The sequence below is a fragment of the Thalassophryne amazonica genome, chromosome 3 (assembly GCF_902500255.1).
Source record: "Thalassophryne amazonica chromosome 3, fThaAma1.1, whole genome shotgun sequence".
Taxonomy (NCBI): Eukaryota; Metazoa; Chordata; class Actinopteri; order Batrachoidiformes; family Batrachoididae; genus Thalassophryne; species Thalassophryne amazonica.
The window spans coordinates 134156281-134180894 of NC_047105.1; the positions used below are offsets into that span (position 1 = coordinate 134156281).

Here is a 24614-nt window from a genome sequence, read left to right on the forward strand (position 1 = left end):
AGTACTTCCAATAAGTGAAGTCAAGTCTGGGAGTGCCTAATCCACCACATTACAGAACAGTAACCACCAAGTCAGACAGCCAGCCCATTTAGGGCATAGTACTTTCAACATGCAGTGGAATTTGTATGAAACCTCATGGCACTCAGTCGGGTTGTGGACGATGATGTTTTATGCCTGAAGCATTTTGATCCCCAATCTCTTCAGGAACTTTCACACTCACTGCTTAGAAATGATCTCCAAGCAGCCAGACACACATTGAAGAGGGTTCCTACTGACGATGAACCCAGTCAACAGATCAATGCTTTTAATTCAATGATGCACCTAATTGTCCTTTTTTTCTTGTTTTGTTGTTGTTTTAAGCTGTGGTCAGACAGTTAAAACAGTGCTCCCCATCTTGCCTTGTCACCAAGAACTAGCTTCATAATCACTCATCTGGTCATTATTCATTTTTCTGCTTGGTTGTCTTGTGCATAGACCTGTACTAATAGCATGGTCCAGATGCCATTAAAAGTCTCTCAACATTTCTTTCTAAATCTGACCAAATTTGTCTAATTTCTGGTCAAAATATGTACTACACTCAAGTCACAATCTCTGAACAAGTAAAATTTCAGTAAGATAAGGGCTTGTTTTTATATAATACTTCTAAAATACTTTATTAAGTTAAAGCATTTTGCTTGGAGGCAAATCCTAGAGAATTTTTAAGATTTTTAAGGTGCTGTGAAAGATGCAACACTTTCTCATGGTAGCAACATACATCTTTTCTCAGTTTTCTCATCTTATTTCAAGATGCAAGGACGTTCACACAAGGAAGAACAATGTCGTTCTTTAAGCTCCTTTCACACGGGACCTGCTTCGAGTTGCTTCCTGCAGCGTCATGACGACGCAGGAATGTCTGCGTCAGATGCGCACAGCAGGGGGACAGAGAGGAGGTGAGAACGCAGAGGAGGATCTGCAGGCAGTCTAGTTTATATTTGTTCTTGTACAGGGCTGCAGGTCTGTGCTCTGATTTCTGTTATAGTTTATCTTTCTTCCTTTGAATGCAGGCTGCGTGCGCGCGCACGAACAAACCGTCTGTGAGTAAATGTGGAGATGTCTGGAGTTATACTTGATGTGGACATGTCCTGTCTCTGGCAATCAGTCTGCGATCAGGACTTATGTCCTTTTTTGTCCTTTAACACAATTGTGAGAGAGTTTGAGGGGAGAGTGAGGAACTGCCTGTAACCAGCCAGTCATTTTTCTTTTAATTGTTCACGTGTGCGGGAACGAACCGTCCGTGAGTGGACTGGAGATGTCCAGACTTTTTACTGGATGTGGACATGTCCTGTCTCTGGCAATCAGTCTGTGAGCAGGATTTATGCCCTTTTTGTCCTTTATTTACCACAATTATGAGAGAGTTTGAGGGGAGAGCAAGGAACTACCTGTAACCAGCCAGTCTTTTTTCTTTTAATTGTTCATATGTGCATGTGAACAAATCCTCCATGAGTGGACTGGAGATGTCCGGACTTTTTACTGGATGTGGACATGTCCTGTCTCTGGCAATCAGTCTGTGAGCAGGACTTTTATGGACTTTATTTAAACACAGTTGTGAGAGAATTTAAGAGCAAGCAGCTGCAGCAGCAGCCAGGATGAGCATGTTTCTTTTTTCTGTGCTCTTTTTGAGCATGTAGTTTTATTGCATTGAGTACACGGTATAAAAACAATCCTGCATGATTTATACTTCGGGAACAATGGAACACAGCAGGAAATCATACACTGGTATCAGGTAACGTTGTCTTGTGAGGGTGTGGCTTCTAGTCACGTTGTGTACCGTTGCTTTGCCCTGACTTGAATTGAAACCACGTCCTTTCTGCATCCTGTGCTCGATGCAGAAAAAATTAAACGTTTAATTTTTGGCGTCCGATTCGCTTCATCCTTTCTGTCCATCATGGTGTTCTGGCGTTGAGCAACATCGTCTCAGCACTAAGTTGCATCCACGTGGCGTCGTCATGACACCGCACTACGCAATTCGAAGTGGGCCCAGTGTGAAAGGGGTTTAAAGCCATCATCACCAAACTCGCCGACATGGGACAAGTAAGAATAGCAATAGGACAAGTAGATCTCTCATTCGACTTGTCCTATAGGACAAGACTTGGCAGATGTCCTTACATAAAGCCCCCTGTCACACATAGCAAGAATGTGCAGGAATCAGGCCAAAATGGCAAAAATGGCCACAATCAGATGCAGTTGGGAGGGAAAGAGGCTTGATCAGCAGTGTCAGAATGCATCCACATTACCTCGTCCACACTTGCACGATGGCATCCAAAGCGTATGTGGACAACAGGTAGATGACACAGACTGCCGTCAGATGGCCAGAAAAGGCACTGAAGACTGCCTGTTGTCCAAACGTCTGGATGGCAAACACAGGACTGGAGTGGGAAGGAGGGCTGTCTTCCTCCCTTTGCACAGTTCCTGCTGGTACTGGACACCGGAGTACAACTAACGTATGGACTGGACTCACGCCATATGTGTCAAAAATGCATCTGACGCATGGTATGGCCCACTGTCAGCAAACCATCAGCAAAGGTGTCCAGTTTATGCCGCATGTGCACGCTTAGTGGCTCATGCAGCTGTTATGAACACACAAACACACACACACACAGTTGAGTGATCATTCCAGCCCCGCGCATGTGTGTGCACCACTGGACACCTTTGCTGAAAGTTTGCAGCAGTCACACCATGCATCAGACGCAGCCTTTCCAGCAAACATTAATTTCTTTTTTCTTTTTTGCTCACTTCAGGAACACAACGCAACTCTGTACACCGTGATGTCGGTTGGATTATCACATGGGATTTCATTTTTGCGTGGTTATTTGCAGCACACAGCAGACAGGTGAGACGCTTTTCACCACAGGCTGTTTTTTGGATCCTGTGTGCTCTGTGCTGTCCTGGTTTGGTGCTGGAGGTAAGTTTCATGTTTAATAACGTTGTCATGGCCTGGCGATACAGTTCCATGTCACACCTCCTACAGAGTTTAGATGTGTATTACAGTGAGATCCATTTAGCCCTGACGTGCGCTATGACGCATGACTTTGCATGAGACCGCATAGAGGCGCAGTGCCACAGTGTACTTTTGGTTTGATTGCACGCTGTTCAGACCCACTGTACATGATGAATTCATGCCACATACATGTTACTACATATCAACATTTCCTTTGCTCTCCCTGGCTGGGGTCCAGTGGAGGTGGACGTCCCACAACATGCCGGCAGGCATTGCTGTGACCAATTAATCTCAGAGCTCAATCAACCGCGATCAGGTCATTTTAGATGCTATTTTGATGCTGTGAGAATATGTATCAGAAGATGCAAAAACTGCATATAGGCTGCAGTCAGATGTGCATCGCATCTCGATGGCACCAAGAGTGTTTTGAACATGTGCAGCACACTCGGGACAACCGAATGGGACCAACTATGTAGATGCTCACAGACCGCTGCCCGTTGGTCTTCAGACCATATTGCCCGATTGTGTGTTGGATGTGTCATTCTGACGCCATTCGGCCTCAATCGGCTTATGCGTGATGGGGTATAATGCTCGAATGACTTTCTGTCAAAGGAAGAGTTACATCAGATGGAGATTCAGAAGAGGTGCATAGTCTAGTGGGAACATCAGCTGTGTCATTTTGGCCAAGTGGTGTATTTCTGTGGACATGATCCAGCACACAGATGCCTCAATGCTGAAGACCCTTGTGAGTGGAAAAAGCCAAAGAGATGTCCAGTTTTTACCTGGCTGTGGAAGACAGAAGGACACTTTTGAGAGGTGGGATGGGGCGGTTGTTCGTCTGGGTGGCTGTCAACCAGGACCCAAAGCATCTCTGTAGTTTGGTGAATGCAGTGATGCGTGGCACCAGTGTAATGCTCCTAAACCTGACCTCAGCATGCTTTTTGTTTTGCCAGTTTGTTTGTTTTTGTTTTTTTTTTTAATTCGAGCTTTATGATTGGTTTCCTTTTGAATGAGAGGTTTGACGTCATCTGTAAAAGCAAACAACTGTTGCCACATCTGGACCAAGAACAAAACCAAGTCCTGCCTGGTGGAGGCGCTGTTAAGTATGCTCTGCAGATCCCCCCACCCCACCTCCACCCCCATCCGGAGGAAAAATCAATCCAAATGATTAATTCTATTTCTGCTTCTCCAAGGAAGAGACACAGACTTGTTCTTTCTCTTTTGTGATTTCTTTTTCATTTTGCTGAAAAACAAGTCATCTGCAGATAGAATTTGCTTACTTCTGCCGCCTCAGTCAATCTCCCAGTCAGACTTCATGTTAGCCGTCTGCACCTGGCAGCAGGCTGACTTTATCAAGGCACATAAGAACCTATGGTCCATCAATATGTTTCAGAGTGAAAGAAAGCACCTCTGTCTGATGCTGATGGAAAAATAGATTGAAACCTGTCACACCCCAAGAAAAAAAGTAGTTGCAAGATAACATCACTGTGGTAACACCTATGAGAACAATACTTTCACCATAAGAGAAGATAATTCAAATGGAAGTTGCTGGAGATGCAAGAGAAAATACTTTTACGCATCAATTTTGCAGCCAGTCATCTTGTTGCTCGAGGTCACCATAGCAGATCTGACATGGATCTGCATGTTGATTTTGGCACACGTTTTACACTGGATGGACTTCCTGACAAAGCTCCACATGATGTGGAGAATGTGCACAGGTGGTCTTTAACTGGGAACCTTTGATTTTTGAACGCAAGTGCACTAACCACTTGGTCACCACGCCGCCCTCAATTGAACATTTTTGCCAATATATTACAAATGTTATTATTACTGCTACGTGCACAACACTGTCTTCAACTCATTCAACAACATTTGGGTTATTAATGAGTCTGGTTTCTCACCCAGAGAGCAAAGCAACAAAATATTTCATCATCCGCTCCTTCCATAAAAAACAAACATGTCATACGTGCAGTATATGATTAATTGGTAAATCCCTTATTACATAATTTATTCACGCAGGGCGGGTTTGCTATGAGGAGGTCGGTTTGAAGTAACTAGCGTTATATAACCACTGAATAGATCCTTGTCATTTGATTGGTGGTGTATATGTCATGTGACATGGATTCGTACCTTTTGCCATTGTGTTCCATATACTGTGCAATTTGAGTTCTCTTTGGCATGCAATTTTGGTACGATACGTTTTGTGCTATTGCATGCCAATAAAACTTGATTAGATACATTCAAACAAACATCAGGTCTGGTGTAGGAATTTTCTGACACTATACTGAAAACCTGCTCTAAATATAAGGTCATTTTTCCTCTATTAACCCTCAGAGGTCCATAGACTTGCTGGCGAGTCCAAATAAATGTTTTTTTTTTGTTTTTATGTTTCTGTACTCCAGAGGGTAAACTATGCAATATGTTGTACAATCATTTTGCGACAGTAAGACAATAGGTCAAATAAATAACAAAGCTTAATATTACCACATTTCTGAACACAGCTGCATTGACACGAGCATCAGAACACAGGCAGCAGCCAGGTGAGGCTGCTGAAGGTTTTGGCACATCCTGTGATCTTAATCAACAGGAAAAGACACAGCTACACTGCTGTTATGTTTCTGCCTCAGTCCCCACTGTGACGTTTGTAGGAAGGATAATTTTTTCATTTTCATGCTACCTTGCGTCTATTCTGCCTGTCGCTGTTTTTGAACACAGCAGCCAAGCTGAGAGAGTAGATTACGGTACTTACAGTGCATGAAAAACACAGCAACAAAACGGCAAGTGACAGAAGCGTTTAACTTTCCTGCTAGAAATCTCCCCCATGTGGCACTTTCGCTACAGCGAGTTGTTTATTATGTTCCAAGCTCGGCGTAAGCGATTAAAGGAGCTCTTAAGAATCAAAGTGTTATAAATGCATGGAAACACAGCCGCTTGTAAATGCCATAGAATTAGAAGCTTACCAAGCCTAATACTAATACATTGCAATTTTCAGCTTGATGCTGATATAAAGAAATTACTTTTTTTTTTAAGTAAGCAATAAATGCAGTCAAGGGAACCACTACAGCAGCCCTATTTTTACTCTCACATAAATCTGAGTGCAACCTTTCTTTGTGTCTAACGTATGAATACTCCTGCTTATTCTTAATATGTCCATTGGAGGTGGTGTCCAAGTGGTTATCGCACTTGGTTTCAGTGCGGAAGATTCTCGGTTCAAACCCCACCCCTGCCACATTTCTCCATGTAATATGGAGTTGCGTCAGGAAGGGCATCCGGCGTGAAACCTGTGCTAATTCAACATGTAGATCCACCTCGGATTTGCTGTGGCAACCCTGAGTGCAACAAGGGAGCAGCCGAAGGGATGTACTATTCTTTATATGTCCAAAAAAAAAAAAAGACAGATTAAACAAAGCAACAACTTCAGAAGCTAGAAACTAAAGCAGTAATTTACAATCCTCCTTTACTGGAAAGGAAGAATAAGAATAAAGTGTCCCTGATTCTATTACAATAATTAATTCCAAATTTAGACAAAGCACATCACGGTGTGATCACATTAGAAAGCAGTTATGTTGTGTGCATGAGAGGATTATTTCCCATTTCTTCAAACTTTGATTTCTTCAAATCTAAAACACACTTCAGCCAATCCACCCCCAAAATAAAACAGCGCATCATCATCATCATCATCACCACACACTTACATGATGAGGTGTCCCAAAAGTTTAAAAATGAAGACTCCAACTACTTTCTAATTCACAAATTTCCATTTCGTATTTGCAAACAAATAAGAAAAAGTATATAGATGTGTTTCAATACATGCAAATATTCTTCACACTTTCTTTCTCACACAGAATTGAACTTTAGTACACATTGGAAGCACTTTCAACACAAGGCGAACTAATCCCATAAACTGCACAGGGAGTTATGTATTAGTAATGCAATGAAAATCAAATTTCAAAGTTGACTCAATAATTCAGCTGATGCTGACACACTGACATTATACAAGCATTTTGGAAAAATGACTAAACAAAAAAACTCCAGGGTGATCTCACATCTGGAGCAGGCAGCTGTGAGCCTGACTACACACAGAACACACGAAAGCAGCAACACGAATCCTTCAAACTAAATAAGTAAATACATACATTGTACATACACACACTGTGCGATTCTCCCTTTATGATCGAGTCCAATGTCAGCATCTTGTCATCATTTAAGATATGCAACCATTGGTGGCTCCTGAAAAATTTCTCAGGAGGGGCAACATTTGTGACAATGATTAACCCTCTGGAGTTGTAAGACAGAGAGACGCATCAAAGTCACATAACCGAATTAAGCAGACGCACCATCCAATACACCACAGTCTGAGTCTCTGTTTGAATGTGTGTTGAAAATGCAGACTTCAAACTATATACCAGTTTTTAAATTCTGTTGATAGGCCTAGTATAACTTGAATCATGATTAATAATTTACGCCATGCTTTTTCCTGAATATTATAGTCATTTTTTCAGGGTGTTTTTGCATAATTGCACAACAACCGGGACTCACTTTCTTTTTCTGCTCTCTCTCGCTGCAGGAATTGCAGGGGGGAAAAAAAGGCACAACTTCCCCTTTTTCATTGGGAGAAAAACACTGTAGTGTGCCGGGGCAGCAGGTTGAAGGCAGCTGACACGAACAGACTCAACAAGCTCATCAGGAGCTTGTTGACAGTGTTGCTCTAATTTAAAAATCGAGGTTTAGTTTATTAGCTGTTGGGGGTCACAAATATAACTCATTTGAACATCTGATTCTCTGCTCTGCCCACGATGCTACGTATTGCCAAGGTCAGAAGAATAAAAATCAGCTGTATTACTTTGTCACTGTATATAGGCCCCCTGGCCCATACTCTGAATTCTTAGATGAATTTGGTGCGTGCATCTCGAACTGGTCAGCTGGTGCAAATAATATTGATTATTGGTAACTTTAACATTCATAGAAATAAGCCTTCTGAACCCCTCTGCAAATCATTTATGGAAATTGTGGCTGCATTACGATTTCAGCAATGCATTCAGGATGTGACGCAAATAAGTGGAAATACCTTGGATTTGGTTTTTGCACGTGGTATTGCTGTCACGAATATTGACATTATGCCTCTTGCATCGGTGATCTCTGATCACTCACTTATTTGGTTTACAGTTTCGCTGCTGTGTTTAGTGGAACAACAACCCTTATGATGCGTCGCAGCAGTGGAACTCTTCAACTCTTCAACTACGACTGAACTCGAAGCTAGACTGCCTGATGTCTTACGCACTTACTTTCCCTTTCATATGGCTAGCATAATTGCATAGTATGTTACTATGCTTTTTACTCTTAAATTCATTTTATTAGGAAAGGGAGCGGGCTGCGCCCTAAACTTTATCTAAATTCTGGGTCTTTTAGTGAAGCTTAGGGCTAGTGGCCAGCGATCACCTTAGTATTTCTTCTGTTCTTCTTGTTGCTTAATGCTGACAAATTATACTGTATTTGTTGTCTTTCCGATGCCTGATTCTGTTTTTTCTCTGTGTTTGAGGTGTGGCTCTATCCAGAGATGGGTGTGGTCTCTACCCTCCTGTCCTGTGCACCGGGAAAATTTCCTGTATATTCGTTTTGTAAATTGTGTTGGTAGCATGGCCCAAGCAGAGGGTCGCCCCTTTGAGTCTGGTCTGCTTGAGGTTTCTTACTCAAATCATCAGAGGAAGTTTTTCCTTACCACTGTCACCTGTGTGCTTGTTCTGGGGGTTGGTAAGATTAGACCTTACTTGTGTGAAGCCCCTTGAGGCAACTTTGTTGTGAATTGGCGCTATATAAATGAAATAAATTAAATTCAAATGAAGTGAATACTGTTGTGACGAAAAGGGAGCTGAGCCAAAAGGCAAAGCTCTCGATCTACTGGTCAATCTTCGTTCATACTCTCACCTATGGTCATGAGGGTTGGGCCAAAGAAGTAGATCGTGGGTTCAAGCGGCCGAAATGGGCTTCCTTAGGAGGGTGGCTGGTGTCTCCCTTAGAGATAGGGTGAGAAGGTCGGTCATCCGTGAGGAGCTTGGCGTAGATCTGCTGCTTCGCATTCAAAGGAGCCAGCTGAGGTGGTTTTGGGCATCTGGTAAAGATGCCCCCTGGGAACGGTCTTGATTGGATGATGACTGACAGTCACGTGGAACTCATGGAATTTGGAAATATTGAAGCTTCTGAAGCCGTATGAACCCTGAAGCAGTTGTTTATCACTTCTCCTGAAGAAGCTTTGTTCGCGATCTTTACGGGAGCAAACTAAACAATCAAACGCATTTGTGATGATGGCAACTGGACATTTATTGACTGCTATGTCAGACTTATGAAACTTTGAAAACATATAAAGCACTGTGAAGCCTGAAGCAGCAGGACGATATTCTCTGTGTTTATCGTGTGCCGCTTCAGATGAAGTAAAATTAGCAGCATGTTGTTGTGTGATTTGGCGCTATATAAATTAAAGAAAAAAAAAAAGGAGGGCTCGAGTCTATCGAGCATGAAGTCAGAGGAGGTGATGGTCTAGTGGTCAAGCGTTGGGCTTGAGACCAGAGCATCCTCGGTTCAAATCCCAGCCTGACTGGAAAATCACTAAGGGCCCTTGGGCAAGGTCCTTAATCCCCAAGTTGCTCCCAGTGTGTCGTGAGCACCTTGCATGGCAGCACCCTAGCATTGGTGTGCGAGTGTGAATGGGTGAATGTGAGGCATCATTGTAAAGCACTTTGAGCATCTGATGCAGATGGAAAAGCGCTATATAAATGCAGTAAATTTAACATTTACTATTTAAAGGAATTGTCTGTAGACCTCAGAGACTGGAGTGTCTGGAGGCACAACTCTGGGGAAGGGTACAGAAACATTTCTACTGCTTTGAAAGTCCCAATGAGCACAGTGGCCTCCATCATCCATAAATGGAAGAAGTTCTTCTTAGACTCTTCTTAGAGATGGCCCTCTGTCTAAACTGAGGGATCGGGGAAGAAGGCCTTAGTCAGAGAAGTGACCAAGAACCCAATGGTCACTGTATCAGAGCTCCAGCATTCCTCTGTGGAAAAAGGAAAACCTTCCAGAAGGACAACCATCTCTGCAGCAATCCACCAATCTGGCCTGTATGGTAGAGCGGTCTAATGGAAGCCACTCCTTACTAAAAGGCGCATGGCAGCCCACCTGGACTTTGCCAAAAGGCACCTGAAGGACTCTCAGACCATGAAAACCAAAATTCTCTGGTCTGATGAGACAAAGACTGAACTCTTTGGCAGGAATGCCAGTCATCATGTTTGGAGGAAACCAGGCACCATCCCTACAGTGAAGCATGGCGGTGGCAGCATCATGCTGTGGGGATGTTTTCCAGCAGCAGGAACTGGGAGACTAGCCAGGATTGAGGGAAAGATGAATGCTGCAATGTACAGAGACATCCTGGATGAAAATCTGCTCCGGAGCGCTCTTGACCTCAGACTGGGGCAACGGTTCATCTTTCAGCAGGACAACATCCCTAAGCACAGAACCAAGATATCAAAGGAGTGGCTTCAGGACAACTCTGTGAATGTCCTTGTGTGGCCCAACCAGAGCCCAGACCTGAACCTCTTTGAACATCTCTGGAGAGATCTGAAAATGGTTGTTATTTTATGTTATGTCATCATGGGGTGTTGTCAGTAGAATTTTGAGAGAAAAAAAATGTAATTATTTCACTTTGGAATCTATATTATAATAGCCAATTGCATGCATGTACAAGTATGCGTGCATATGGCTTTGATCATGGTGAAACTGGGGAGAGCTGACATTTGCCGTTTGGTATGCTTTAGGCATGTGGAGATTAATCGATACAAATCGGTATCGAGATACAAATGTGCGCGATACGACTGCATCGATTCATTCTGTATGCATCAATTCAATTGACGAGTGAAATCGTGTTGCTTCGCTCACTGCCTGCTTGCATCAATTTTTACCAAGGCACATTGTATTTTGAGTCAACGATGAACGCCACCAAAAGGGAACATTGACAGGACTAATGTTTCTGGAGAAACTACAGGTATTAGTGAATAACACTGAACAATGGACGCTAATAATTACATTCTGGATTCACATAACATTGTAGCAGGGAGCTATAAGTCATCTATATATTAAAAGCATGCATGTGTGCATGTGTGACTTTATTTAGTAAGTTCAGTGTAAGTACATAATATAATTGTAAATACATTAAAAATGCATGCGAAACACGTATTTCCATTGTGGCCCATTTAAAAATCAAATGAAAAACAGAAGTAATGATAAAATAAAATAACAATAATAAGACTGATAACAATAATAATGATAATAATAGTGTGTACATATAATAAGATAGAAGCCGAATGATCCGCACAGCCACAGCGCTCCAATACAAAAAGACTTTATTTAACAAGACATAAATGTAATGTTTCGGGTGACCAGCCCTTATATCTTTGGTACATTTTTCTTGGTCCTGCATGCCTTTTTACATGTTTTGGATGCGCGTGTCTTCATTGCATCACTCATATAATAACAAGAACCTAAACAATTTATAAATACATTAATACAGTAAATTAACATAAAAAAATACATAATTAACAGGAAATAAAAGTGCTGAGTATTCTGGTGAGGTCTAAGGTTCTAAAAATATTCTGGACTCAGAAGCCATTCCAACTCATTATGGAAACTTTGCATTACCTGAAAAATGTCAGCTACCTATTTTACAATCTAGAGCCCTTGGATCCCCGGGATTCTGGATGCACCTTATGTTAAACAAGACAATCGTATCAATTTGTTGTTAGCTGATGAACTCATACAGCAATACCTCCACAAGATGGCAGTGTACAACAGAAGGCGCTCCCCTCTAGCTACATAAATTACAGGTGGAAAACTATGGAGGAAAGTTGCATCCAGGAAAATTCACAAGCAAAATGTTAATCAAAATGAAGTGGCCCCACAATAAATTAATCCACTTACTCAACTGGGAGCAACTGGGGATTCAGGGCAATTCCTAAAGGCCCTTACTGATTTTCAGATAGAAAAGTACTATATAGGGGTGTGTGTGTGTGTGTGTGTGTGTGTGTGTGTGTGTGTGTGTGTGTGTGTGTGTGTGTGTGTGTGTGTGTGTGTGTGTGTAATATTTTCAGGTAACATGAGATGACATGGGTTATTTCTGTTACATATGTCACATAGGTGTTAAATGAGCTGTGATATAAATTAATATTAAATCAGGAGAACATCTGTGAAAACACTCAGAATTGTAGGACTTGTTATGATGTTATGTAAAAGGTGATTTTGCACAATACCCCTTTAACAATTATCTTACTGACTCCCAAGACCACTTCATTTTTAAATCTGGATGAAAAGCATCATGCATTTAACATTTTTAAACTGTTTTCAGCCTGATGGAGCTCCGTGAAACTTAAAGATTCTTAAAGCCAAATGTGTTGCTGAACTAACAAACTCCCATAATTGAGATAAAACAATGACAGTTATGAAAGCAAGTTAGTTAAGTTTGATATGAAAAGTATTTTTCACATGTACTTTACCTGCATGTCTCCTTCAGCAGGAGGAAACATTAACAAGGCTGTTTTAACCACACATGGGTGCAAGCAACTGAAATTTTTTGACCGAACATTTTCTGCGAGTGGACGGCCGAGCACTGAAGGTGCGAGGTCCTCTTGGTTGCCATTTTTCCTGAAAAATGGTGCAATTCGGTGCATTCTGAGAGCACTTTGGTCAGTTTTTCTGGGTTTAAAACACATTGGTATTTGACGTTTACACTGGAACAAAATATGGCTCGAGTCTTGATTTCATTAAAATTTATTTTCCATGTTGTATTTATTGCCTGTAATAAGTTTCCAAAAATGGACTGACTGTCTGCATTTACTGACTTTAATTTTGCTTTCATTGTTTTATTTCTAAATTCATCAATAAGTGTGTCTTATAAAGCAAATCAATAATTACACCCTTTCTGCTTTTAGTAAATAATACACTTAAAGACATGATCACTACTGTCAACGAAACGTCTTTTGCCACGCGTAAGTCAAAACAGCAAAACTGATGCAAATTCCACCACCAGACCAACTGAATTCTAAATAAACTGTTGTGAAATGCCATCACCACAATTCAGCGCTTACAAATGCCACCAGTTGTAATACAAATCATAAAAATCATAACCAATGAATATACCTGCACAGTATTTAGCACAGCACTTTAATTGTACCTCAAAATATTTTATTTTACAAAATCTCTCTCATCATTTTTGGATCGTTTATCTATTAAAAAGTAAAAATTGATGGAAATCAACTGTAAGGCCTGAAAGAAGTTTCTGTTGGAAGTATTTTAGACATAAGGTCAAGTGAGAGGAGGAGTGTTTGCTTTTTGAATACTTGAAAGACACTGGATTCATCGAGAGGATTTAGTACTGCAATAACAAAGGTGGCAGTAATGCAACAATAAGGATGCCATTAACATCACAGAAGAACAGGGGCGCGTTTGATTTACTGCACTGGGACATGTTTTGAGAGGAGTGTGTTTCGTGTCAAAATAAAGCCACAAAATATGTATATTTTTAAGTTAGCAGTTTTATATGATGATATAAACGGAACATGGAAACAAATTTTGATGGAAATCCACATACAAAGGGAGGTTTTGCCCTTGACCATAAAAACTCACACCCTGTCCCACCGCACACCATTCTATTATGATCCACTACAATACAGTAAAACAGCAAAAATGGGATGAAATGGCTTACTCTGACATGCATCCTATCAGGCTGCCCTATAATGTGCAGACCTGGCAACTGGCTGGCTTATCAAGTGCATACCTGGCAACTCACTTGAAAATGAAAGTAAAGCTGTACTCCCTGCGTTTTCAGCCAGAAGGCTGCTTTTGCTTCAAATTTTTTACCACGATGGAGCACGTTCCAAGAAGTATCAAGCCGTGGTCACTAGGACTACGCCATTTAAAGATGTTTGAAAATGAGTGAAGCTGTTAAGACCACGAACACCTGGAAGTGACTGCGTAATGATTGATAGGTGCCACAGCTTTCGCTTTTCACAGTTGCATATGATGTAAACACGTAACATGCAGTGCACACCTGATTTTATGTTTCTGCAGCTCTGTAACTCCGTGTCATGCAATGATGTGCGTGACAGTTTTGGAGTTCTCCATCTCTGGATTCTGCTTTATTCTGGACTAGCTTGACCCTCAATAAGCTTTTCTTTCTACAATCATCACCTCCAAATCAAAGGTAAGCTGTACAATATCATCTTACATCAGGCTGTAGGACCGGGTCTGAGCATGGTGTGTGTCGGACATTTAATCACAGAAATGACTCTGGTCCCACTTTCCTCAAATTGGCAAGTGTCAGAGCTGAACTTTAATTTCTACCTCTGTTACTCTGCACCCCAGACTGCTTTGGGTTTTTAATGGAAATACATTGCGATCGGACGGGACATTTTATCCGATGTGAGCAAAAATCTGTTACATAAAATCCGATATATACTGTCTTTATTACAAAAACAATACAAAAACTTTGGGACTTTTTTGTCCGGTGACTGCGAATATCCGGTTTATATGATGCCGGTTTAGGTCAGTTTTACTGTACTTGGGACTGAACAATAAATTTACCTCTCACAACTCTGACAATGAAAACAATACAAAAACATCCGGTTTATACCATGACTGTTCGGGCGAGTTTAAAAATAGTTGAGCTATTAAATTTACAATTAATGATATTTATTCAGTTGCAATTTAATCAATTCTTTCAAGGTACAAATTAGGTGAGTTCTTTCAAACATCTACAGAGAATCCTGAATTGGGAACTGCACCTCATTTAATGACTGGGTCAAAAGTTTTTTTTTCTGCCAATGTAATCAGTGTGTGCACTGCAAAAACTATTAAAATATGATGGCAGATGAAGGAGTAAAAGCAGAAAAGTGTAAAATCACAGCCTTTTGCTGTGTCTGATTTAATAGGTGCACGTCAGGCTGCAGGTCCGAGTCTGAACACAGTGTGAAAAAAATAAACGGCCGTTTTTTTAAATCAGGGAAATCACTCTAGACCAACATGCGAGGGGTTTAATTGAAATACATTACGATCGGACGGGACATTTTATCCGATGTGAACGAAAAATCCATTATACAAAATCCATTATATTTACGTGTTTATTACATGGAAACTGATACAAAAACTTTGGGACTTTTTTGTCCAGTGACTGCAAATATCCGGTTTATGTGATGACGGTTTAGGTGAGTTTTATTGTACATGGGACTGAACAATAAATTTACCACTCAAAGCTTTGATGATGAAGTCGCTTCTATCCCACACAGCTGACTTTATTTTCTTTTTCTTTTTTTTTTAACTTTATTGTAAAAATATGTTTATGACAGATTTAACATCTTATAATAATGGATAAGATGCGCTCCGCTGTGTGTGCGCACCAATGAAGACAAGCATTTGCGCAAAACAGCAGCTCATAAAAGAATGATTTTGCAGACATTAACGGATGAACACAAAGTTGAAAGTTGGATCACGGTATCAAAATGACCGTAAAGCCACGGAAAACAAGCACGGAGGGGACTGTCGAGAGATACAGAACACCAGGGCACAAAAGAACGATTTTGCAGTCATTAACGGGGGAACACAAATTTAAAAGTTGGATCACGTGTCAAAATGACTGAAAGCCACGGAAGAAATAAAGCCAGCGAGAAGAAGCGCAGAGGCGATTGTCCAGGAACCCATGGTTTGTTCTAGCTGGTGCATTTAAGGACTCTGGAACATAGGTGAACAGCACCCTGGCAGCCTGGACAGCGTTTAAAAAAATGTGACATCTTGAATGGATGCTGTGAATTGAAAACTCACACTTTAAAGGGACCAAGTGTGGGAGGGCTGGAGGTTTGGACAAAACCCATGCTAAATGTCGCGCTACACGGATCACATGTGGCTTCACGTGGATTATATGCGGCGACAAGAGCCAATCGAGGCTGGATGGGGCTCAAATGACAGGTTGGTCGTGGCTCACTAGAGGCTGATACCTGGCACATGAGGTACAGAGAGGCACACAGAGGCAACTTGGTAGCGGATACGTGACAGATTAAAACGTGGATCAGTCTTCGAATAATCACTGACACATCCATGCATGGCTAATTATTCATGGCTTATATTCGGTGAGACCGAGGCTTTCGACCTCAACATTCTTTAGAAGAGGAACTCAACCTTTTTATTTCCTGTTAATTATGTATTTTTTTTATGTTAATTTAATATCTTGATGTATTTATAAATTGTTTAGGCTCTTGTTATCACTATTATTATCATCATCATTATTATCATCATTATTATTATTATTATATTTTATTATTACTTCTATGTTGTCATTTGATTTTTTAAATGGACCACAATGGAAAAAAGCGTTTTCCCTTTCTTGTGTCATTGGTGTACTTTTTATGTATTTACAATTATATTATGTACTTACATTGAACTTGCAAAATAAAATCACACACACACACACACACACACACACACACACACACACACACACACACACACACACACACACACACACACACACACACACACACACACACACACACACACACACACACACACACACACACACAGAGACTTTTAATATGAAAATGATTTACCGCCCCTTGCTAGAATGGTATGTTAGTCCAGAATGGAATTAGCAACGTCAGTTAATATCTGTAGTTTCTCCAAAAATATATCAACGTTCCATTTTGGCGCTGTTCATTCTTTACCCAAAATACATAAGCATACCAAATGGCAAATGTCAGGTCTCAACATTTGCACACACGCAGAACTTTTGTTTTTTTCTGCATTCTGCTGGAAGCAGGTGCTTTTAATTTTGTCACAGGCATAAACAGAGATAGTGTAGACAGACATCAAAAACATTCTTTTCACTCAGTAGTGACAACATGACATTTAACGAAACTGACTAAACCAACTGAAATACAAAACCACAATAAATCAATCGCTCCAACAACACTGTTAAACAAACATAACCACAATAACATTTTAAACACTGAAATCCCATGGTGCATTGCAGCACAACGTCCATTGTTTACTGATTAGCTATATGCTAATTTCTTCAAGAATATTTGTTCTATCAACTTTTCGTTTTCGCAGTGTTCATCCTTGACCCAAAATACATAAGCATACCAAACGACAAATGTCAGCTCTCCCCGATTTTTGCGTGATCAAAGCCATACACACACATGCACACACACAGAGGCCACTTGGCTATATATCTTCGCTGTTCCTTGGACTGCATTCCTCTGGACAGGGACCTGTGATGTTGTGCCTGGATTCCGCTGGAGCCACTCTACCAATTTGGGGGTTACAGTCCTTGTGCTCCACTGGGGCCACTTTGGACTTTACCTTAGATATCTGCTCCAATTGCTCCTTCAGCCATTGGTACTTACTTCAGGTAAATACCAAGGGTGTCAGGTTTTTGGGGCTGTTTCATTTGACTGTATGATCAGGCATTTATGATACATTTGTGGTTTTCAACAAGATGTGAAAATTTTCAATCACTTTTTCATTGGTTGCGAGTGAAGTAAGAAAGCCCAGACCTTCTCAGACAGAGAGGTTGGTGTGGAATAAGACTGTGGTTAACTTCCCATCTAATTCAGCAGCATTTCAGCTATTCCAGACAACAGACATTTATTTCCACATTGAACAGCAATCACAAGTCTCAATTTCATTAAATTCTGAAGACATTTGCTTTATTTGTCTGAAAAATCAGGAACTTCTCAAAGCAGAGTGGCCTTGTCATGACCCCCGCCACATCTCACCATACACAGACAAGTGTGTGTGCACGCATGCACACACACACAAATACAGTATGAAACAAGGCAATCACACTGTACTCAGTAAATTATGAAGCCAATCCAATAGAGTATTTGTGCTCATGGAGACTCTGGAGTCCAATGAATGAGTGTGTGTTTACCTTCTGTAAGAACTTGCTTATTTTAAAGCAGTCTTCAGTCTCAGTGGTGTTAAAGCAGCCGCCTCACCCTGCGGGGACAAGATAGAGAATTATAATAATTAAGTAACTGTTATTAGTTGCCAAAAACCTTCTTACAAAAAACGAAAAAGTACAAAATGCACCAGTGCAGACCTGCAGGCCACTAGGAGCGAGATGAGGAGCTAAATGAGCTCCAATGTAAAACATCCATTTAGATAAATGTTCCTTATTTTTACTGATGGAAAAAAGCCTAACAGTATGATCCCGACAGCAGCAGTATGTCCAATGGTTCTTCTGAACATGTTTCGTGCCATCATGCACAAACACTATCTTGTGAGCATGCACATACAAATCGGTTCATTCCTGAGCAGCCTGCTTTCCTGTGTGTGCACGAGGTTGGAGGAGTCAGCATTCAGGCTCCAAGCAGGACAGGAGGTGCTTCTTGTACCTGATGCTGCAGCCTGCTGTTGTCACCATCACAGTTTTATCATTCCATCTGCTAGCTACATTTATACCCACTTACAAGACAAAAACATATGATATGACTGACAGTAGACGCCCGTACTGCCCCCCCCCCCCCCAGTGGTCCACGTCATCTCTACCAAGCACTCGGCCAACGTGAGGAGTAATAATGAAGGAAAAACCAAAGAGCTACCTTATTTTTACTGAGGATAACCATGTCAGTTACAATACTACGTGTCCAAATATGAAAGGAAAAAAGAAAACAAGCACATAATCTATCTGCTGCTGTTCTTTTTCTTTTTTTTTTTTTTAACCATTTCCATTTGGTAGGCACAACTGTGCACGTTTATCACAAACCGTTAAACACAGCGGCCCAGCCGGGCTGGTTGCAGCGTTAATTGTGTTAAACGCTCTTGCTGAAATAACACGAGTCAAAATGCAACTTGCGCTGAACTCCACTGAGGGTGAAACCATCATCCAAAATGGACCATTCCCACACACCCACCCCATTACTGTCACTCATTACATTTCAATTAACATATCATCAATACGATCATCAATCAACACTGAGTGGTGACAAACGACATATTTCCAGTTTCAAACTACTAAACATCATTAATTCCCATCACCTGGAAGCACCCCGGGAGCTAAATGAGTTTAGCCAATGTAAAACATCCATTTAGATAAACGTTCCTTCATTTTACTGATGGGAAAAAAAAAGCCGAACAATAGGATCCTGATAGCAGCTGTATGCTTTGCTCCTTGTAATATAATACCAGTCTTTTAATACCTAAACAGATAATTGTCTCCATTTCAAACAGCACACGGCCATAATATCGCCATTTAGAACGGCGGGGGTGCGGAGAACATGGGGTGAGGATAAACAAGCTCATGCTGCTTCACCCGGTTGGGAAAAGCGAGCTCATCACACACTCCCACATTGAGATTTTAGGGAATATAACAACTCCTGGTTGAGATAATTACCCACCTAGGTGGCTTATGTGTACGCTCAGTAAGAGGCCAAAGCTGAGAACATGAATCAAATTGCAACCATTTTCAAAAGACAAAGAAATCTAAATAGTATTTTCTTGGATCTCATCTAAAGTCATGAGTGCATGATTTGTAAGTGAAAGAAAAAACTTTTCACAAAGTTGACTTTGTGCGTAAGTGGAAGTGGAATAAAAAGTGGAACATTTGGAACACATCAGAACAGTGTAGATTCATTAAATAATCTTTTGGTTTTTGTGCTGTTGGTTTGTTTAAGCTCCTCCCCCTCTGATTCAAAAGTGACCTTCTGCAAGGAGACCAGACCTCCATCCCGGACAAATGTTCATTTGGTGAGACTGATCATGCGAGAACTCCAGTGATTTGAACACTGATTAACAGAAAAATAAGCTTCTATTATTTTCATCATTAATTTGATGAATATTTATATGCTAAAGTCATGTTAAAGACAGAATTACACATTTACACTGCTTTAAGTTTATAGAAGCTGTTATGACACTGAAAATTGAATGTTTTGAGCTTTTCACCTTCTTTGGTTCAGTTTTTTACAGCAGATGCATTTGTGTGTGTGGCAACCAAGCTCACGTTCACACACACAAATGCATTTTACATACTGGATGTATGGCGCTGCTACAGCCAGCTCAGTCTTTCCACATCATGTGTTATCCTCACACTGTCTTCTGTGGAGTAACTGTTTTGGAAGTGATTTTACAAGGTATCAATCTGCTTGTTCATTTTTTATTTATTTATTTATTTAAAATCAACACACACACACACACACACACACACACACACACACACACACACACACACACACACACACACACACACACACACACACACACACACACCATCCCTGAAGTACATATTGATTTGAACTTGTTATATGAGCTTAAAAATAAAAATACAGAAGTCCAGTTACTTTTTACAATTTCTGAAATGTTACAAGGTTCCGTAGCAGCATAAATCATGAACGCAACCTAATGGAAGCATTCTATAGAGTGAACTGAATGGTAAAAATCATGGTAAACAGAACCAAAAGTCACGGTACACGGCGTCAGTCAAACAGTGGGACAAATAATGAATGTCAACTGACACGGCCAATCAAATGACAAGGATCTGTTTAGGTGTCTTGTAATAATTACTCTTCTACTTTGAACATTAAACAGTTGCTATCAGTGATTCTTTGTGTATTTATTGTGCTAACAGCTTGTTGTGATGATCCGTCCTGAGAGTCGAACCCTTCACGGCTGGTTTCCAGGATATTAGCAGTTTCAGTTCAACAGTCTGGTTCTTGGTGCCTGACAGCAGGGTGGTGCCCCCTGATTATGAATCTGAACCAGTAATTTTATTCTGCTAACAGCCAGACCTGTTCCTACCTGTGCACGACACCCTCAACCAACATCATGTGACGTTTTCTGGGACAATAAGCCTGTTTGTTTCATCCCAGACTGGACATGGATTTCCTGCAGGGCTGACCGCTGTTCTTAAGGTTGCAACAAATGCATCAGTTGTCTTTGTAAATAAAACTGATTAAACTGAAGATTTTTTTTCTGCAGTTATTCTGGTTTCATGTGAATATGAAGAAAGTTTAATTTCATTCCATGCACCAGGCAGTAAAGCAGGCATATGCACACTATATGCTCTAGTCCTAGGTAAGCAGTCGCTGCTTCTGGCTTTGTTGTAGGGCGCCATGTTCAAAATATGAAGTAATACCCCCCACCCAATTTAGTGCACCTAGTCTCAACAGAAGGTCTGCACTGACTGTAGAGTGCTTCAGCTCCTCTAATGGACAGGATCTGCACACACAACATGAGAGTCCATGAATATTAACCACTAAGGAAAGTCATTGCATTAATTGTTCGACGCACACTAAAGACTGTATATGTGGCGACTTGTGTGGCGGCTCCTTAATGAACCTTCACACATCATTACCATATTAATTAATGCTCAGCTGAGTGGTTGTCAATAGGAGGATCTTTGCAGCCCAGCTGAGGTGCTTCAATCACGTCCTATCAGTCTGAATAATCTAGAGTCCATTTGCCGCACTGAAATCAAAGTGAGAAACACGGTGAGCACGTGTGAACGCTTGGAGGCTGGCGGACTGTGCGCATAAGGAGCGGTTCAGCTGTGTGGATGCACTCATATCTGTACACAGGGTCATGGCTGTTTGTTTTTAGGGTGTGTGCAGGAGATTTTTTTCCAAGTCACTGTCTGAGCTGTGAAACAGGAAAATCTCCAGCATGACTCACTTTTCAACAAACGCAGCTGCACGCAGCGGTACGAGCAGATCGAAAAGTCCTGACCGCTCACTGATTTTCTGTCTTTTCTGCGCTTTTATTAAAACTGACTGAATTAATAAAAACATAAAGGGAAATAAAGTCTGCATTTGACAAAAGAAGCAAAGGTTTTTTATGTGATTGGCAGGATCCTGGCATGATGTTGTAACACCCATACAAAGTGTAAACAGCACTTTCTAACACGCAAACACACACAAAACCCACCAATTAAAACTGACTTTAATCAGACTGGACTTTATTCTGGCTGCTTTTTTTTTTTTTTTAACTCAAAAGGCAGCAGCAGTCTGGAGAAAGTCAGGCCTGTCTGATACCCCAGATCCTTTGGAGCTGCCCTCACGTTTTGCTGAGCTATGAACAAAGTATACAAAGACAGCTTTGCTGCCTTTAATACCACGGAAGCGGAATTTCACCTCTAACCCAAAACAAACAAGGCCACACATGACTTTACACTGTTTTAAAATGACTTCGCTGACTGCAAAAACCTCATCTTTCTCCATGGGGTAAAGTGTTAGAAAAGTGTGATTTTTTTTTTCAGCGACAAAACCTCACGCGTGAAATGAAACGAGTGGAGGCAAAAAGTTCAACCCTATTCAGATATGACATTCAAAATTATGCAATCCTATTTTTAAAACCAAGCCCTCTGCACCCTGTCAAACAGGAGGACTGTCAATTCCACCCAGTCATATCGTGTTTCCACTCTCACCCGGGTCCAGTGCACCTCTCCAACCACAGATCCTGTGAGCTATTAATATCAATAAGGTGTAGATTCCATTTCCTCAGACAAAGGGGAAAAAGAGGAGACGCATGACGGAAGGAACAAATACCATCAGCCACCACGGTAGTGTCACTGCCTGCCATCACCTCCAACCCTCCTGAGTTGGAAAAAAATAATAATAAAGATTCTACACACACACACACACACACTGAACTGTTATGTCGGATTGCATTCCACTGTTTTTAGTGTTTAGAATGCTCTGGTCTTATGTGGTGTGAGTAGTTCAGTGTTTTGTTTGTTTTAGTAATATTTCAGTTTTAATACGATGTTTTAATCTCGTCACCATGTGGCCTCCCGTCCCACTCTCACACTGTGTAGAACGTCTGCGTCTGAGCCAGACCATCATAAAACAGGAAGAGTGAGCTGCTGTTTCACAGCATACAAAGTGAAGGAATTACAGGCTCCCTGGTAGAGATCAGCCCAGCCGCCAGGAGAGCTGAAGAAGAAAGAAACTGTGCCATGGCAGGGACCAGGCTCTCCTCAGACCGGGGAGCAGTGGTTGCAAAGCTGAAGGTGCTGGTGGAGAACTCCTCACTTGGACAGCTTGGCAAGAGAACTGCTGCCTAGAAGGGTAAAGTCAGCACTTGTCACCATTCTCCATGGTCTTAGTCCAAAGACATCCAGCTGTCTAGCCATTTCAACATTCAGGACAAAGAGGATTTTCCCCAGCTCAAGGCTTTGCCATGTCTGACACAGCTACAAGAAAGGGTTCACACCAAAAACCACAGCCAGTGGTCACAGAGGTATCCACCAAACCAAAAGTAAGCCGCTTATCCAGGAGTGGTGCCCCAGAGCCCATGTCCCTTATTCCCCTATTTCCACAGGGCGCTGTTCTACTATGATCACCTATGATCCAAAAAAGTGCAAAAACGGGAGGGAATGGCATCATCTGGCTTCCCTCCTAACAGGTTGTTTTATAAAGTGCAGACCTGGCAACTGGATGGCTTATAAAGTGCAGACCTGGCAACCAGCCCGAAAACAAAATTTGCACCCTCAGCAAGAATTGCAACAAACACTGCTTTTGGCTACAAATTTTTACACCGATCGAGCACAATCAAACATGTTTTAAGTTGTGCTCACAAGAAAGACCTGGTTTAAAGATGTTCACACATGATTGAAGCTTTAAAGTTGCCATGCACGAGTGATGAATTTTGGAATCTTGGAAAAATTTTTTTTGAACAGTTAAAAAAAAAATTGACCCCGATTTCAACATGGGTGCCAATGATGGCTGTAACTACTACGTAGGTTTGTTCAAGACTGACAAAGATGGATTAAGACATTACTATGATGTTGGAAAATGCACCCCAATTTGCTATTTTGAATTAAACAGGAAGAAATTGGTCTACAAAACATATGTGTACAAAATGTTCATATAAATAAGCTGGGATACATACCATGTTTTCTGGAGTATAAGTTACATTCACAGTAAAATCACCAGTGTCAAACTAACATTGACAGTATTAAATTAACACTGCGAGTGTACATATGGTCCTAATCTGGTCAGAGTGGGACCATATGTTCACTGTCAGTGTTAATTTAACACTGGTGATTTTACTGTGTTGGTTAAAAAATGCCTCTTTAACAGAAAAACAAAACCCCAATTCCAATGAAGTTTGGGCGTTGTGTAAAATGTAAATAAAAACAGAATACAATGATTTGCAAATCCTCTTCAACCTATATTCAAACAAATACACCACAAAGACAAGATATTTAATGTTCAAACTGTTAAACTTTATTGTTTTTGCGCAAATATTTGCTCATTTTGAAATGGATGCCTGCAACGCGTTTCAAAAAAGCTGGGACAGTGGTATGTTTACCACTGTGTTACATCACCTTTCCTTCTAACAACACTCAATAAGGATTTGGGAACTGAGGAAACTAATTGTTGAAGCTTTGTAGGTGGAATTCTTTCCCATTCTTGCTTGATGTACGACTTCAGTTGTTCAACAGTCCGGGGTCTCCGTTGTTGTATTTTGCGCTTCATAATGCGCCACACATTTTCAATGGGCGACAGGTCTGGACTGCAGGCAGGTCAGTCTAGTACCTGCACTCTTTTACTACGAAGCCACACTGTTGTAACAGGTGCTGAATGTGGCTTGACATTGTCTTGCT

General features: G+C 41.1%; 1 protein-coding gene across 5 annotated transcripts in view; it reads right to left on the reverse strand.

Annotated features, from left to right (window-relative positions):
- foxp1b (forkhead box P1b) overlaps positions 1-24614 on the reverse strand; it is a 732035-nt gene that overhangs the window by 391312 nt on the left and 316109 nt on the right. For 3 of the 5 annotated variants that reach the window (XM_034167467.1, XM_034167462.1, XM_034167461.1), the window contains one exon: positions 17943-18010. The exons of the other annotated variants lie outside the window; for them this stretch is intronic. The gene's annotated coding sequence lies outside the window, so the exon portion shown is untranslated. The remainder of the gene's footprint in view (positions 1-17942; positions 18011-24614) is intronic. 5 annotated transcript variants of the gene reach the window in all.